The sequence below is a fragment of the Bubalus kerabau genome, chromosome 5 (genome assembly GCF_029407905.1).
Source record: "Bubalus kerabau isolate K-KA32 ecotype Philippines breed swamp buffalo chromosome 5, PCC_UOA_SB_1v2, whole genome shotgun sequence".
NCBI lineage: Eukaryota > Metazoa > Chordata > Mammalia > Artiodactyla > Bovidae > Bubalus > Bubalus kerabau.
This window is the reverse complement of record NC_073628.1, coordinates 83,115,179-83,123,626: the sequence shown is the minus strand read 5'-3', so window position 1 is coordinate 83,123,626 and position 8,448 is coordinate 83,115,179. Positions and strand designations below refer to the sequence as shown.

General features: G+C 40.6%; 1 long non-coding RNA gene across 1 annotated transcript; it reads left to right on the top strand.

The window, feature by feature from the left end:
- The first annotated feature begins 1,207 nt into the window (after positions 1-1,207).
- LOC129653948 (uncharacterized) lies at positions 1,208-5,725 on the top strand. The gene is made up of 3 exons (XR_008715304.1): positions 1,208-1,519; positions 3,472-3,599; positions 5,642-5,725. It is a non-coding gene; the product is annotated as an uncharacterized LOC129653948 (long non-coding RNA).
- Positions 5,726-8,448: the final 2,723 nt, after the last annotated feature.

Sequence of the window (8,448 nt, the reverse complement as noted above, 5' to 3'; positions counted from 1 at the left end):
CTTCAAGGCAGGATGGTGTAGATAGGGTGTGGACATTGGCCCCAGATTTATCTGGGTTTGAATCCCAGTGTCACTACTAGTTAGCTAAATTGACACTTATTCACAGAGCTACACAAATATTTCAGATAATCATTGGTTTCATTGTCTATGAAATGAGTGTAATAATGTCATGTATGTAAAGATGGGCTTCTCAGATGGTACAGAGGTAAAGAATCTGCCTTTCAATGTAGAAGAAGCAAGAGACTCAAGTTCAGTCCCTGGGCTGGGAAGATCCCCTGGAGAAGGAAATAACTGCCCACTCCGAATTATTCTTGCTTGGAGAAATCCATGGACAGGAGAGCCTTGTGGGCTACACTCCATGGGACCGCAAAGAGGTGGACCCTACGGGCACACACACAATTAAAAAGGGAGCTAGCCTAGAATCACCAGATGTAGGTAATACCAGTTCCTTTCTTCTCCCTGCCTTTAATTAGAGATAATGGGGATCGGGGAAATTGATGGAGAAAAAGAGCATGTGTGGGACTGCCCTGTGAGGCAAAGCCCCCTTGCTGGAGGAGAGTTGAGATGTGAGGTCTGATCCTTTTTATGGTTTGTGGTTCAAGGACTGGAAAGAACTAATGTAAGGGGAGATTTGATTCAGAATTGGTGGAGGTGGAGGTTGGGTAGGTGGTCTGAAGGTTGAACTAGCAGATGTGAAATGGGAAGTGAAAGAAAGTGAGGGATTAATCATGATTATCAGCTTTTTGTCAAGAAAACACTGTAAGGAGTCTATGGGACTCTGAAGTGAGGCAGATTGCAGCAGAGAAAGATCCCTTCTCTTGAGTTGATGGCACACTTGAATACGACTCACAAGTTCCAGGCAGAAGATTTGGGAGCCCCAACAAATTGGCATTGAAATAGGAAACCAAAATGCATTAATTGCTTAGACAACAAGATGAAGTCATTTTCATTTTCTATTTACTTACATTGTAATACTGTGAGAATTTCTAAGGGTGTTATGCAATTCAAAATTTTTCATTTCAAGAAAAGCAATAATATTCTAACAGACATATTCACGAAGAATAGTATTACCAGAATGAGAGGAAAGTAAAAATAAAACGAGAAATTATTTGAATAATATTTTGTAAATTTTATGCAAGCGAACTTTCTCTAAATGCCTTGGACTATTAACTTTTTCTCTTCTCATTGTCTTTGCCCCTATCTGTATAACATGAACCTTGACGGGATTGAGTTTGCTGTTTAGGTGCAAAGTTGTGTCTGAGTCTTTGCGACCCCATGGACTGTAGCCCACCAGGCCTCTCTGATCATGGGATATTCCAGGCAAGAATACTGGCGTGGGTTGTCTTTTCCTTCTCCAGGGGATCTTCCCAACCCAGGGATCAAAACCACATCTCCTGAATTGGCAGGTGGTTTCTTTACCTCTGAGTCACCAGGGAAGCCCTGAGAATGAGTTCAATGAGTAGGTCATTGGAATTGGAAGTCACAGGAAAAACATACCAAGAGAAAATAAAATTCATAGGTATGTACACCATTGTCTCTAGATTATTTCACTCGTTCGTCAATACATTGTAATTACAAGCTATATAAATAAAGTAATTTAGATTCAAAGATGTTTTAGAGTCTTATCTTAGTTTACTAGGCCTGCCATCACAAAATACCACAGACCCGGTTGTTTAAAAGACCGAACACCATTCTCTCATGTTCTGGAGGCTGGGATTTAAGGTCGAGTTGGATTTTCTTGAGCAGTCCATCCTTGGCTTTGAGATGACGGCCTTCTCCTAGGGTTCTCTCATGGCTTTCTCTCTGTGTAGATACAGAATTAAGACTGCAACAGAAAAGTGTCGGATGATAATATTAAGTTCAGAACACTCACATGGCTATTAAACAATGAAACTGGGATTTTCCTTCTCCCAGACTGCACAGTGCAAGCTGTGCACGTGTAGTGTTTGACATCAGAGTGAGGCCTGAGACTAGAGATAGAGGTAGGAGCATACAGTGGGAAGGGAGCAGGGGTCACTTGAACAGTCTTATGTAGTGGAGATATATAAATGCTGATACTGAAATTATTGCTTACTCTGCTTTGAGTCAAATTACCTGTAGGCCATTTAAAAGTGTGTTTATTTTTTGAACTAATATTTAACTTTGATTGAAGTATAGTTGATTTGCAATGTTGTATTAATTTCAGGTATACAGCAAAGTGATTCAGTTATATATCTATATCTATATCTATATCTATCTTCATACGTATCTGTGGGCTTCCCTGGGCTTTCCTTCTGAAGTAAAGAATCTGCCTGCCAATGCAGGAGATGAGGATTCAAGTCCTGGGTGGGGAAGGTGCCCTGGAGAAAGAAATGGTAACCACTGGTAACCACTAGTTTGGGCTCTCTATCTATGAGTCTGCTTCTTTTTTGTTACATTCACTAGTTTATTGTGTTACTGATATTCCACACATAAGGGATATCATTCAGTATATGTCTTTCTCTGATTTATTTCACTGAGCATAATACCTTCCAAATCTATCCATGTTGCTACAAATGGCATATTTTAATTTTTATGGATGAGTAGTATTCTATTGTATGTCTGTGAAGATATATATATATATATATGAATACACACACACACATACACACACACACACACACACACATAACATCTTCTTTATCCATTCACTGGCTGCTGGATACTTAGGTTACTTTCATATCTTGGCAACTGTGAATAATACTGCTTTGAACAGTGGGCTTCATGTACTTTTTTGAAATAGTGGTTTTGGTTTTCTTCAAATATCTACTCAGGAGTAGAACTGCTAGATCATATGGTAGCTCTATTTTTATTTTGTTGAGGAACCTTTATACTGTTTTCTGTAGTGTCTGTTGCAATTTACATACCCACCAACAGTGTGGGAGGGTTCACTTTTCTCAGTATCCTCACCAACATTTGTTTTTTGTATACCTCACTGGTTGTTTTTTTTAATCTGCATTTCCCTGATGATTAATGATGCTGAGCATCTTTTAATGTGTTGCTATGATTTTTAAACTGATATGTACAGGTATAAATCTTAACACCTATGCAATTTCTTTTATGTTTCACCCACTTAGATGTGGGTCTAGGCCCTTTCTTTTTTTTTTTTTTTTTACAGTAGGAAGTTTAAATTTTATTTTATTTTTAAACTTACAATATTGTATTAGTTTTGCCAAATATTGAAATGAATCACCAGAGGTATATCTGTGTTCCCCATCCTGAACCCTCCTCCCTCCTCCCCCCCGATACCCTCCCTCTGGGTCGTCCCAGTGCCCTTTCTTTTAACAAGAGTTGATACAGAGTGATGAGGGCTTACTTACCACTGACAGATGTCCTGGAAATAACACTGTGTAATGTCCACAGTTAAGCCTGAAAAGGCCATGAGCCACTCAGGTCAACCTCCTGCTGGAGCCGTCCACCACCCACAATGAACTCGGCGGTTCTGCCTTCTAGGAGGAAGCCCAGGCCTCGTGGGAAGGCTTCCTGAATCTCCGCCAGCAAGCCCGGCTTCAGCTGCAGACGTGGCAGTGACGTCACCTCCAGAGGAGTCCAGCCCCTAGTGTTAGTATCAACCCCAACTGGTGAGTCTCCTCTCCTGAGACCCCAACATCCTAGAGCAGAAAGAGCCATCCCCACTGCACCCTGTCTGAATTCCTCACCTTGGGACCAAAGTGGGTGTCACGTGCCATGACGTGGGGCTTAGTTTATAAAAATATTTTATATTAAAAGCATCGAGAATAACACACTTGTGGAAAATTCACAGGTTACAACAGAATGTATATTAAAATCTCTTTCCTTCCTTCCGTAGTCTATAGCCTTCTAGATGCTGTCTCTGGAAGTACTGTTATTTTTTCCAGACTTATTAATGGAACTATCAGATAGTGCTGACACTCTGACGTACATGTTTCTAAGAGCTGTACCTACATTTACTCATTTGCTCTTCGTTCACCATGAGTTCTCAGGTGGTAACTGGAAGGGAAGTCTTCTGCTTCATTCTGATTTCCTTCCAAAATTGGGTGTCTGAACTGCTGTCCTCAATTCCCTTTTGAATTATATTCCTCCAATATATTTGAAAATACAGTCCCTAGGCAGTATTTGCCTGGCAGTCTAGTGGTTAGGATTTGCCCTTCCAAAGTAAGGGGAGTGGGTTGTGGGTTCAGTCTTTAGTCGGGAACTAAGATCCCACATGCCTGGGAGCCAAAAATCCAAAAACATAAAAAACAACTAAGCAATATTGTAACAGATTGAATACATACTTTAAAAATATTATTAAAAAAGAAATAGATTCCCTAATTCTTTTTTTAATTTTTATTTGTCAGTTTGCTTATTTATACACACACACACACACAGACACACACACACACACACACACATTTTCCATCAAGCTGGGAAGCACTAAAATTGTTCATTTCATTTCAGTTCAGTTCAGTCACTCAGTCATGTTCGACTCTTCGCAACCCCATGAACTGCAGCACGCCAAGCCTCCCTGTCCATCACCAACTCCCGGAGTTCACTCAGACTCACGTCCATCGAGTCAGTGATGCCAACCAGCCATCTCATCCTCTGTCGTCCCCTTCTTCTCCTGCCCCCAATCCCTCCCAGCATCAGAGTCTTTTCCAGTGAATCAGCACTTCCCATGAAGTGGCCAAAGTACAGGAGTTTCAGCTTTAGCATCATTCCAAAGAAATCCCGGGGCTAATCTCCTTCAGAATGGACTGGTTGGATCTCCTTGCGGTCCAAGGGACTGTCAAGAGTCTTCTCCAACACCACAGTTCAAAAGCATCAATTATTCGGCGCTCAGCTTTCCTCACAGTCCACACTTGGTTCATATCTCAATTGGGTAATCCTACACTTTCACCTAACCTACAGCTGAAGACACAATGAATTGTTTTTTGTTACTTGCTCAGTAAATAGCCAGGCTTTACACACAATAACAGATAAATTGTTAAATGAATTGGCGGAGACTGAGAGATAAGTAAGTGTATACATGTAGATGTATCCGGAGAAAAGGAAGTAATATATGTAAAGGAGAGAAAGATTTACATAATTTGATAAGTATATGTATTTTACAATCAGAATATGACATTTTGCAATTGAATTTCAATTACTGCTGCTTTTTATTTTTTTATTTTATTTTTTCTACATACCAACTATATTAATTAATACACTTCCAAGGGTACAATACAGGGGATGTGCAAACTTAGCAGCAAGCATATGCTCAACAATGAAATCTTCTACTAGTTCTATTCTGACAATTTCTAACTCTCCGAGAGGCTCTATACTATTTGAATATCTTAAACTTCCCACACCTCTTGCGGTTGGGAGACTGTAAACAATCGTATGTGTAGCTGTAGGAGTCCGGGTAAACCTGTCAGGCAAGTTAGAGAGCCATCTGAGGGGTTTGTGAACTAAAACACTCATGTCACGCCCAGGAACTTTATTAACTAGAGCTGTAAGTTAACTCTTTTTCAGAGGGAGAGATGGTGGTGGGGGACGGCCCCCCATAAAGTCAGAGGTGTAGGTGAGAGCACAAAGCAGTAAAGTAGGCAGACTCTGGTTTTGGGGTAGATGCTCAGGCAGGCCCAGAGGGATATAACTAACTTGGCATTTATTTATCTTGTAGATGAAATGAATGATCATCAAAATACCCTGTCCTACATGGGGATAAACCCATCTCCAGACACCACACGGGAGCTGAATGATGTTGTGTAAGTTGATGTGTCTCACATAAGGCCTGTATTTTCAGAAAACCACACATTTATTTATTTTTATATTTTTATTTCCCCATAAAGCCCCATATTGTTTTTGTGATAGAAACACTTATAAAATTGAAGTCTAATTTTGGTGTTCAATAAACAAATGCATTTTGTGTACTGCATTGTGTATTGCTGTGTGTCATACTATACAAAAGCATCCTAGGATGGTAGAGGTATAGAAGACAACTTGAATTTTGTTTTCAATATATTTCAATATATTCAATATATTGAAATACATTTGGACAAATGATAGAAAATCTGTGGAATAAAAACAAGAAAGAAGTTCAAAGGAAAACCTAAAATATCCCACACTAGCTAATTCTAAATCCCTTAGACTTTTCAAAGCCAAGGTAAATGGGTCAAAATCTTTATTAGGAAAGGGTCTATAGTAGGAATTGGTATTATTCATGTTCATAAAAGTGTTAAAGTGCTGCTTTAAAAGTGTGGTCTCTATAGCATAACTGTCACACGAGTTAAGCATGCATTAAATGAGATAGTGTTTTTCTAAACTCAGGGAAAAAAGGCATCATTGTGAGTTACTCTGATTCTAAAGATGGAGGACTTGAACTAGACTCTTAGGGTAGATAGGATTTGTGCAGGTGGAGAGGAGAGATCATTGCAGAACATGGAAATGGCTTGAGAAAATGCAGTACCTAGGCATCGCATAATGTGTGCCAGCTGGCAATACTACAGAGCCTAGTGTGACCAGAGTAAAAGCTTTGTATTGTTAGCATTTGCATTGCAAATAACTAGTTAAACACGATATTCAGTTCAGTTCAGTTGCTCAGTTGTGTCCAACTCTTTGCGACCCCATGGACTGCGGCATGCCAGGCTTCCCTGTCCATCACCAACTCCTAGAGCCGCCTCAAACTCATGTCTGTTGAGTCGGTGATGCCATTCAACCATCTCATCCTCTGTCATCCCCTTCTTCTCCTGCCTTCTATCTTTCCCACCATAAGGGTCTTTTCAAATGAGTTAATTCTTTGCAGTATTGGAAACATATTAAACCTGACTTTGGAAGGATTTTAGATTAGAAAATAAAGGATTTATGCTCAATCTTCTAGGTAATAAGAGCACTTGGATATATGAGCAAGAAAGTGGCAAAAAGTTAGAAAAGTCGTTTTGAAGCTGTTGATGTAAGCCTAGGAGAGAAATTCCTTATGAGAAGCTGCCGGGAGCCAGCAGGGGAGTCCCGACCCATAACAAAGTTATGTGGGAGAGTTTTGGTGGGCAAGGCAAGCCAGATCTCAAGGGTGCCCCTCTGGGCCTGCCTGAGCATCTACCCCAAAACCAGAGTCTGCCTACTTTACTGCTTTGTGCTCTCACCTACACCTCTGACTTTATGGGGGGCCATCCCCCACCACCATCTCTCCCTCTGAAAAAGAGTTAACTTACAGCTCTAGTTAATAAAGTTCCTGGGCGTGACAAGAGTGTTTTAGTTCACAAACCCCTCAGATGGCTCTCTAACTTGCCTGACAGGTTTACCCGGACTCCTACAGCTACACATACGATTGTTTACAGTCTCCCAACCGCAAGAGGCATGGGAAGTTTAAGATATTCAAATAGTATAGAGCCTCTCGGAGAGTTAGAAATTGTCAGAATAGAACTAGTAGAAGATTTCATTGTTGAGCATATGCTTGCTGCTAAGTTTCCACATCCCCTGTATTGTACCCTTGGAAGTGTATTAATTAATATAGTTGCTATGTAGAAAAAATAAGTAGTGGCCTTGGTGTTAACAACTTTAGACCCTTAAGGTAATAAATTCTTTCCTTTGTTGTAAACCCATTGCACCTTTGCCCTATAGGAATGCAACTTTATCTAACACCTTTGGAGGATGGTGTCAAACTTTAAAATTATTACTCTTAGAGAAAATAAGTCTTACGGTTGACAAACCTTGGTCAGAGTCATGAAATGTTAACAGGCCTTCTGGCCAGAAGATGATGTAAATCACCTAAACCATTTGTGTATGGTAAGTTTGCAGAAAAGAAACCCTGGTTTCGATAAGGATCAAAGACTGCTGACTTTGCATGATTTCATACCCCCATTATCCTTTATGTGCAACTTAGGGTATAAAAGCCCCTGTTGAAAATAAAGCTAGGGGCCTTGCTCACCGAAGCTTGGTCTCCCCATGTCGTTCTTTCTCTCACCTTCTGGCTGAATTCCCATCTGGAGAAAGGAGGCTCGTTAAGCCTACTAATTTTGCCTGGGCTTCTAAGATCTGACTGGGGAGGGCTTACTGTCTCCTCTCCTTTGGGAGAATGGGAGGATGCCTGTGGCCTACGTAGGTGACACAAACTCCTTGTCTTGGAGTTTTATTGGTTTTCCACATAAACCAAGTTATTCAGCCTCTTTGCTCCACTGAATTTTCTCACTGAGCTATCCCTATTTAACCACTCTTTATACCTCTAGTTAATACTTAACTAAGCTGTCGCTATTCTAATCACCGACACCGTCATCCTGAGGGAATCCCTGGATTCAACCAAGGCAGGACCCCGATAAGAAGCTACCACCGAGACCCATGGTTCTAAGGTTTTTCTAGACCAAGGCCTGATTACACAAGGTAGTTAACTCCAGATTGTATTAGTGACATAAAACTAATGCCAAAGATTAACTTGAATTGGTGGGTGTTAGGTCCACAGGATGTGTGTGTGCGTCTATAACCAGGAAAATAAGC